This window comes from Gracilinanus agilis, chromosome 1 (genome assembly GCF_016433145.1).
Source record: "Gracilinanus agilis isolate LMUSP501 chromosome 1, AgileGrace, whole genome shotgun sequence".
In the NCBI taxonomy this organism is placed as follows: domain Eukaryota; kingdom Metazoa; phylum Chordata; class Mammalia; order Didelphimorphia; family Didelphidae; genus Gracilinanus; species Gracilinanus agilis.
In genome coordinates this window covers 735,265,912-735,275,022 of record NC_058130.1, presented here as the reverse complement: position 1 = coordinate 735,275,022, position 9,111 = coordinate 735,265,912, and positions in this window count along the sequence as shown.

Below are 9,111 nucleotides of genomic sequence, written 5' to 3'. Positions count from 1 at the left end.
CCTTCCTCCACTTTATGGAGACCAATTGCAGTCTTTAAATTTTCTTAGCACCACCCAAGGGGCAGTCAGTCATTTTTGGAGGTGTATCTCACTTTAGTAAGTGGTTTGTGAACCTTCCCTACTTAATGTTAAATTGGGGTGTCTTCACTTTTGGTTGATTAAATTTAAGAGTAGGCAAGGGGAAAGTCAATCTCATCTTCACAATTGTGAAAGTTTGATCCTTTTCATTTTTAATATTCCTTCTTGCCCCCAACAGAAAACAACAACTTGTAGGAGAGGCATATGGCAACTAGAGAATGGTCTCCATTCTTGCGAATTTGACAGGTGAAGTCCTGGACCTCAGATTCTTGGCAACCTTCTTCTGCTCGTCTATTACTTCTTTTGAGTATAATCAGGGTCTTGGAAACATATCCAGACTGCCTAGGATGCTACTTTGGGGAGAATTTTAATGATGAATAAGGGCCTGGAGTGACATTGGAGAGAATGGAGCATGTATGGACCAGAGCTGGTTTAAGTCAGCTAGCCACATAGAAAAAGGAAGATTCTCTAATTGGTTTGGGGGAGCCCTGAGAAAGGCCTGTTAATTTTGGTTATTACCTCTTTGCCCCCTTCTTGCCTCTGTCTTCTGTTGTGGTCTGATGACATGATGGTATCCCACAAGAGACTATGCTATAAAGACAGGCCTTCTTCTCTTCTTTTGAGATCATATGACTATCTGATAAATGGGGCCTCCTTGGCATTTTTAGGCCAAGAGAACAAATCACTCCAATCTGGACATTGGAATCTAGCCCAAGTTTACAGCCAATGCAGCATTGATGCCTCAAAGATCATTCTTTGGAAGTAACCTTTCACACCTCATATTAGCAAAAAGATTCATTCAACAATGATGACAACTTCGGCCATGAACTTGGTGGGACCAATGATATATGAGAACTAAACTGAGTTTTTAGCTTTATTTTCCTCCCCACACCACCTTCCACTAACCAAGATGGTGTAGCAAGGATTGTCTCCAAGATATTGGGGGAAATGTTTGTGTATTTGTTCTGTCTAAATATCTTTGAAATAAATATCCTTTTGTAAAAGGTACCCAATGTTAAGTGATTGAATGGAATGAGGGGGTTAGTCATTGGTCCCCTAAAATAGGGGGGAAATAGCTTTAGTTGATATAGTTAGAAAAGAGATCCCCCCACAAACCCACCATATATCCTGGAAACCTAAGGAGAGATATAGTCCTGAGAGAGTGGAACCAGAGCATAATGTTCCATGAGCCCGGTGAGAGACGTAATCCTGAGAATAAAAATGGGGAGGTGATGGATAGCCCTGAATTTAACGAGTTTCCAATTTTTAGAGGTCTTAAATTTAAAAGTCTGATACTGGCTTCTGAGAGAGAGAATTCCTTAAAAGCTTAAAGTTTCAAAAGGAGGAGAACTGCCCCACAGCTGAAGAATTAAAGCCAAGCCAAGGGAGACCAGGATGTCTTGACCTTGCTAACCCTCCATGACATTTCTGTGAGTTGTTCAGGTGGTGCTGATCTGAGATAATCATGAAATCTTTGTTTAGCAGTCCCACACAGGTTCTTTATCTTCAGAAGGGCATCTAAAGGTACCTAATCACCTACTTGGGTGATTGATGCTTATGTACTTGTTCATGGCGTCTGGCAGGGTAGGTGGGGGTCCTTTGCATCTCAGGCGTTTTCTGTGATGGAGGAAATAAAAGCTATTGCTTACTTGACACTCATATTGTACATTGAGTGCCTGCAGAAGGGGAAATAGTATACCCTATTTCATACTCACTTTTGAGGAAACACGAACCATATTCATTGTTGTTGTTCAGTTGTTTTTCAGTCATGTCTGATTCTTTGTGACCCCATTTAGGGTTTTCTTGGCAAAGATACTGGAGTGGTCTGCAATTTCCTTATCTAGATTATTTGACAGATGAGGAAACCGAGGCAAACAGGGTTAAGTGACTTGCCCAGGGTCACATAACTAGTGTCTGAGGTCATATTTGAACTCAGGTCTTTCTGATTCCACTGTGCCATCTAGCTGCTCCAAAACATAAATCTTTATTTTGGGGATGATCCTGGTTTAACTTGGGCCGGGACAATGAACCAAAGGGGAAAACTGATTCTCTGGGGTCAACCTCTAGGATCCAACCTAGAGTATTTGGGACCTTGGCTAAGGGAGATATGTGCATATATGTATGCTATGTATTCATATGTATGTACACTTATAAATATATGTATTTGTATACAGGCATATATGTATATATGTAGAGAAACATCAATAGATGGGGGAAGGGGCGGAAAGGAACAGGCATTTGGTGCCAGTTTTGTGCCTGGCACTGCACTAAGTGCTTTTTACAAATATTATATCATGGGACAGGTAGGTGGCACAGTGGATAGTGTTAGGTCTAGAGTCAGGAGGATCTGAGTTCAAATCTGACCTCAAACACTTCCTCACTGTGTGATCCTGGGCAAGTCACTTAAGTCCAATTGTCTAACCCTTGCCCTCTGTCTTAGGGTTGTTATGAAGACAGAAAGTAAGGGGTTAAAAACGAAAAACAAATATCTTATTAGACTGATAGGTAGATAGATATCAAAACAGAAGAAGATAAATATCAAAATGGTGAAGCCTAATCTCTTCCCTGAACTCTCCTTCCACATTACCAATTGCCTATTGGACATCTACACTTGCATATCCCATGAGCATCTCAGATGTGTTAAAAACAGAATTCAAAATATTTTCCTTCTGACCCATCCTTTCTCCAAAGTCCCTTATTCCTGTTGAGAGTAATGCCATCTTTTCAGGCACCCAATTCGCAATCATAAAATCATCTCTGATATTCCATCTCCCTCACTGCCCCCATATGCAATTATTTGCTGAGTCTTAACCATTTCTATCTCTAAAACATCCCTCTCTGTCTTCTTTCCTTTTACATGGCCTCTATCCTAGAGGCTGTCATCATCTCTTATTTGGACAAAGCCTCCTAAATGGTCTTTCCAGCCCATTCTTCAAATAGCTGAAACCAAAGATCTGAAACCACGCCACTCCACTCCTCAAAAATCTCTACTGGCTTCTTTTTGCTTCTAGAATAAAATACAAAATCATCAATCTGGAATTTAAAGCCCTCTGTCATACACTCCCATTTCCTTTTCCAGACATTTCATATCATTTTCCCCTTCCTGCACTCTCCATTCCAATAAACCTGGCTTGCATATATGACATTCCACCTTCACGTCTGTGCCTTTACACAGCTAGATTCCATAGGTAGAATGGATTCCTTCTTCCTATCTGTCCTATAGAAGTCCTATTGTTAGTTAGTCATTTTCAGTCACTTCTACATACTGGAATCGTTAACCATCTTCTTCTTCAATTCATTTTATAGATGAGGAAACTGAGGCATGGGCTGGTTAAGTGTCTTGTCCAGGCTCAAAGAGCTAGTGAGGCCAAACTTGAACTGGGTTCCTCCTTACTCCAGGCCTACTGCTTTAACCACTATGCTACCTAGGAATTCCTGGCTTCCTCCAAAACACAACCAAGGAAAAGAGCAGAGCATTATGGATAGGACATTGGAAAGGGAGTTAGAAATACTAGGCTTCAAATTCCATCTCTAATAGTTACTATTTGTGTGACTTTAGGCAAGTCTATTAATTTGTGTTTCAGTTTCCTCATCAGTAAAATGAGAGGTTTGGATTTAATGGCCTCCAAGTTGTCTTCTAGTTCTCAATCTACAAGCCTTAGAGATACCATTCCCAACAAAAGTGCTTTCCTGATTCTTGCCCCTTTTCCACCCTCTGCATGGCTATTTTGAGTAGTCACTCTTTCTTGAAATTATTTTATATTTCATCTATCTATCTATCTGTTTGTCTGTCTGTCTTTCTATCTACCATCCATCTCTATCTATCTGCCCATCTGTCCATCTTTCCATCCATTCATTTGTCCATCTCCCTCTTCCTCTCTCTCTGTATCTATGTATGTATGTATCTATTTATCCATCTATCCATCTATGTCTGTCTATCCATCCATCCATCTCTATCTATCTGCCCATCTGTCCATTCATTTGTCCATCTCCCTCTCTCTGTATGTATGTATGTATGTATGTATGTATGTATGTATCCATCCATCCATCTATCTCTATCTATCTATCTGCCCATCTGTCCATCCATTCATTTTTCCATCTCCCTCTTCCTCTCTCTCTGCATCTCTGTATCCATCCATCTATCTGTCTATCTATCTATCTTTCTGTCTGTTTATCCATCCATCCATCTATCCATCCATCTCTATCTATCCACCCATCTGTCCATCTGTCCATCCATTCATTCATCCATCCCCCTCTCTCTGTATCTATCTCTCCATCCATCATCTATCTTTCTATCTGTCTATCTATCTATCTATATCTATCTATCTGTTTATCTGTCTATTGGTCTGTCTATTGTTACACTTCTTTGTGTACATAAATTCTACTCACCCAGCAGAACATTGACTCTCTGAGGGCAAGGATTGCTTGTTTGTCTCTGTGTCCCCAGTGCACAGCTCAGAGCCTCACACACGCTAGCCATGTAGCAAATGTTTATTGAATTGAACTGAATAGAAAGGACCCAGTGCCAAGGATGCCAGTTGGCACAACCCTCAGTGGGGGCTGGTATGCCTTTGATACCCAGCCTCCTCCTCCTCAGTGGGACCCCCACCAATGGGCCCACTTCTTTGCATTCTGTTTCTAAGGAGGGCTGCTCCTGTCTCCTCCACCCTGCTGCCGCCTCAGCCTTCGAAGGTCTATTTTGGAGCTGATCACATGGGGGCTCCTTGTATTCTGTCAAAATTCTTTAAATAGCTCCCAGCGAGGCCCTAACTGCCAGGAGAAAGAGATGAAACTCTTTGGAGGCATTCGCCAGGGCCAGAAGGAGGCATTTTGCAAGCTGCTTCTGAAGCAGCTCTGATCGTTATAAGGGTTTAATTAATGCCAACTCTTGAGATAGGGCTGCCCGCCCATCTGGGGAGGGGCGCCCACACGATGCGATGCACTAGCATCCCAGCCCCCACTTAGAAACATTCCTCAGAGACCCATCAACTAATTAGGGAGGAGACATTGCACACATAGGACAGAAAAACTGAGTTCTGGACCGCTGGGGTCAGGAGACCTATATTTCAATCACCATATTTACTATTTCAGTGACCTTCCAAGGCAAGGCACCAGGACTTGACCTTCTATTTTCTAATCTGTAAAATGGGGAAGATAATCTAAGGCTTTGCAGCCTCCTTCCCAGGAATGTGTAGATTGGGTGAGATGTGGGTATAATATGACCATGATGAGTAACCAAGATATAAATCAATCAACCAACCAAAAAAGCATTTATTACTAGGTGGTGCAGTGGATAGAGCAGGGGTTCTGGAGTCAGGAAGACTCATCTTTTATGAATTCAAATCTGGCCTCAGACATTTACTTGCTATGTAGTAAATCACTTACCCCTCTTTGCCTCAGTTTCCCCACTTGTAAAATGAGCTGGAGGAGGAAATGGCAAACAACTTCAGAATATTTGCCAAGAAAACCCTAAAAACATTGGATGTAACTGAAACAACTGAACAACCTGTTCTATGTTCAAACACAAAAAATGAAACAGATCAGAAAGGCAATTGCTCTGATAAGTGGGCATCAGCAAGGAGTGGTTATTCAATAAATATTTAAAGCATTTTATTCCATAAGAGGCTTGTGATCCTGGGCATTCAGTTCATCGTCTAGAGGTGAGACTCAGTAAAGTCTTACAGGAATATGGATCTAGAACTAGAAGGGATATCAGAGCCTTTCTAGGCCAACTTCCTCATTTTATTGATGAGGACATGCGGGCATAACTGATGGAAAGAGTCTTAAATCCGACTCTTGATGCTCACTGTCTGAGGGACCGTGGGTAAGTCACTTGGCCTTAGTTTCCTTATTGGGCTAGATGGCTTCTGGGGACCCTTAGAATTGTAAGTCTGGGTCTTCCCTCCCAAAGAAGGTGGGTGTGTGGGACATCATCTCCAAGAGAAAGCAAGGTCTTTGAGGGCAAGGATTCTTTCTTATTTCTATCTCTGTTTCTAGTGCCTTTTGGAGGGGGCCGCCATTGTTGTTCATTTGAATTGGAATGGCCACCATGGGGCAACAGAAGAAACTTTAGGCTTTGGCTACTAGCCCTGAGACCTAAGGGGAAGCAATCAATTGTCAGGAATTGGTTTCAAATTCTATATATCCTTCTATGGCATCACTCACTTGGATAGAGAGCCTAGCAATAGAGTCCAAGGGGGGACCACCTATTAAATAGTGACTTCAAAAACCATATGGTGAGTATTTAGCCTCCCTTGGTTCAAAAATCTCATCCAAAGTTCCCTTTCTCCAAGGAGCCTTCTGTGATCATTCTCAAAGGTCTTTGCCAGAGTTCCTCCAGCTAGAGATGACCTTCTGGACAGGAGAAAGCATGTCTTCCCTCCCCTGGTCCAGGGAAGAATTTAGGTCCCAGGTGCTCCCAGGTGTGATAATTAGATTAAGTCTACACTGCCCATCTTTAGATTTAATCACCGAAGGTGAGAGCACCTCTAATTCTGGGAGGTCCTTAACCCACATGTGCTAGAGTGGGTGATGAATCAGAATCAACTGACTGCCCCCTAGGCAGTCCTATGAGAAGTGTCTATTGTGATTGGACACTCAAATTAGGAGGGAGGCACAGGAAGTGATGCATAAGTGACCCCTTTAAAAGGAGAAGTTCCTCAGTCAGCTGGAAACTGGTGAAGAGCTCTGCTGATGAAGGAGCTCTTCTGGTCCATGGAGGAGTTCTGGCTGGAATGCTGAGACCTTGGTGAGACTGCTTCAATAGCTTCACTTTCCTTATTTCCTCTCTCTCTTCTCAATTGTTAATAAACTTCCATAAAAGTCAATTTTGACTAGAGATTATTTTTAATTGAGGATTGATAATAGTTCAGTCCTCTGGTGACCATCTTTTAATATATTGAAACGCCCAAAAAACCTTTTTTCCCCCTTACACAGGTCCAAGGCATCTTCCTGCCCCCAGTCTGGGAACGATTGGCAGACAAAGTCCATGGAGCCGACACGACAGAACTTCTCCAAAGGAGATTTTAATTTTATTTTTATGCTCATTTAATTTAATTTTTATTTTTTAAAAGGACAGTGTTTGCTCTATAGAAGGAGGGAGGTTGAGAGAGACCCCTGTGTGCTTCCTAAAGCAACATTTATTCTAACCTGAGCAAATTCTAGGCCCACAAACCTCTCTTGCCTTTCACATCATTAGACTCCCAATAAGTCCGAGCTGGGAAGCCCCTTAGAACACAGAATGTCAGAGCCAGAACAGACTTTAGAACACAGAATGTCAGAACTGGGATATCAGAATGTAAAATGGACCTTAGAGATCATCTCCTCCAATTCCCATATTTTATAGTTGAGGAAACTGAGGACCAGGGAATGTAGTGTAAAGCAATTCAACAGCTGAATCAAGATTTAAGCTCAGGCAGGGAATCAGTGACAGGGACAATTCAAGAACTCCAGTCTCCTGACTGCAAGTTCTTTCCATTGCCCTATGTGGCTCCTCAGCCCAGGGAAGAGACCTCCTCCAAGCATTATCCGGTCCAGGCAGTTTCCTGCTAAGAGACAAAGGGGCAGCCCCCATTTCCACTACTGCTGGAAAATCCTGAACAATGACGGTCTGTTTTCCCTGGGAACAATGCCGGTGCCCTGTTCCAGTCCCCTGCCTTTGATCTCTCTCTCTCTAAAGGGACCAGGCCCCAACCAGCCCCACTGTGTCTGTGTCCTGGCCTGGCCTCTGTCCTGTAGGTTTCAGTAGGAGAGAGCCAAAGGATGATTTGTTACTGGGTCTCCTTCCAAGACAGGCAGACAGAGGATAGAGACTGTGTCTCCATCCTTTAACCAAATTAAATCTGCAAAAATCTTTGGCGGCTTTCTGTTGCCTCTTTGATAAAATACAAACTCCTCAGCCTGGGATTTAAAGTCCATCATGCCACAGCTCCTCAGTTTTCTCTTCTATAAAATGAAAGAGTTGGACTAGATAGCCTTAGAGGTCCCTTCCAGTCTTTGATCTCTGATCCTCCCCAACCCACAAGTAATTTTCCAGACTTATTTTATGGGCTTTTCTTTTCTTCATGGGCTCTCTCCTCCAGGCAATATGTTCACCCCATCCATGACATTCCATCTCTCACCAGTTACATAGGTTTCTCCCCACTCCACGTTCTCCACAATGTCTGGGATAGTCCATCTCTTCACCTCTCCCTGGTAGAAACCCTAGCTTTATTAAAAGCACAAATTGGATGCTTTCTGCTATATAAAAACTTCCATGATTGCCCTAGTCTTTCTTCCCTTAAAATTGCCTTGGACAGACTTTGTCTGTAGCATAGAGTAGTCAATCAAGAAGACCAGGGTTCAAATCCTTCCAGTTTCTGCCACATATCTGGGCAAGACACTATAGTAGAGGGGCAGGTAGGTAGCACAGTGAATAGAGCACCAGACCTAGAGTAAGTAAGATCTGGGTTCAAATCTGGTCTCAGACATTTCCAAGCTGTATGATCCTGGATAAGTCATTTAACCCCAATTACCTAGCTCTCACCACTCTTCTGCCTTGGAACTGACACTTAGTATTGATTCTAAGACAGAAGGCAAGTGTTTTTTGTTTTTGTTTTTGTTTTTTAAACCCTTACCTTCCGTCTTGGAGTCAATACTGTGTATTGGTTCCAAGGCAGAAGAATGGTAAGGGCTAGGCAATGGGGGTCAAGTGACTTGCCCAGGGTCACACAGCTGGGAAGTATCTGAGGTCACATTTGAACCCAGGACCTCCCATCTCTAGGCCTGGCTCTCAATCCACTGAGCTACCCAGCTGCGCCTCCCCTCCCCCGTAAGTGTTTTTAAAGAGAGAGAGAGAGAGAGAGAGAGAGAGAGACAAGAAAAAAGAAAGAAGAGAGAGAGGGAGGGAGAAAGAAAGAGGGGGGAGGGAGGGAGAGGGAGAGACAGAGAGAAAAGAGAGGGGGGTAAGAGAAAAGAAAGAAGACAGAGAGAGAACGAGAGAGGGAGGGAGAGAGAAAGAAAAAGGGAGAGAGAGAGAGAGAGAGAGAGAGAGAG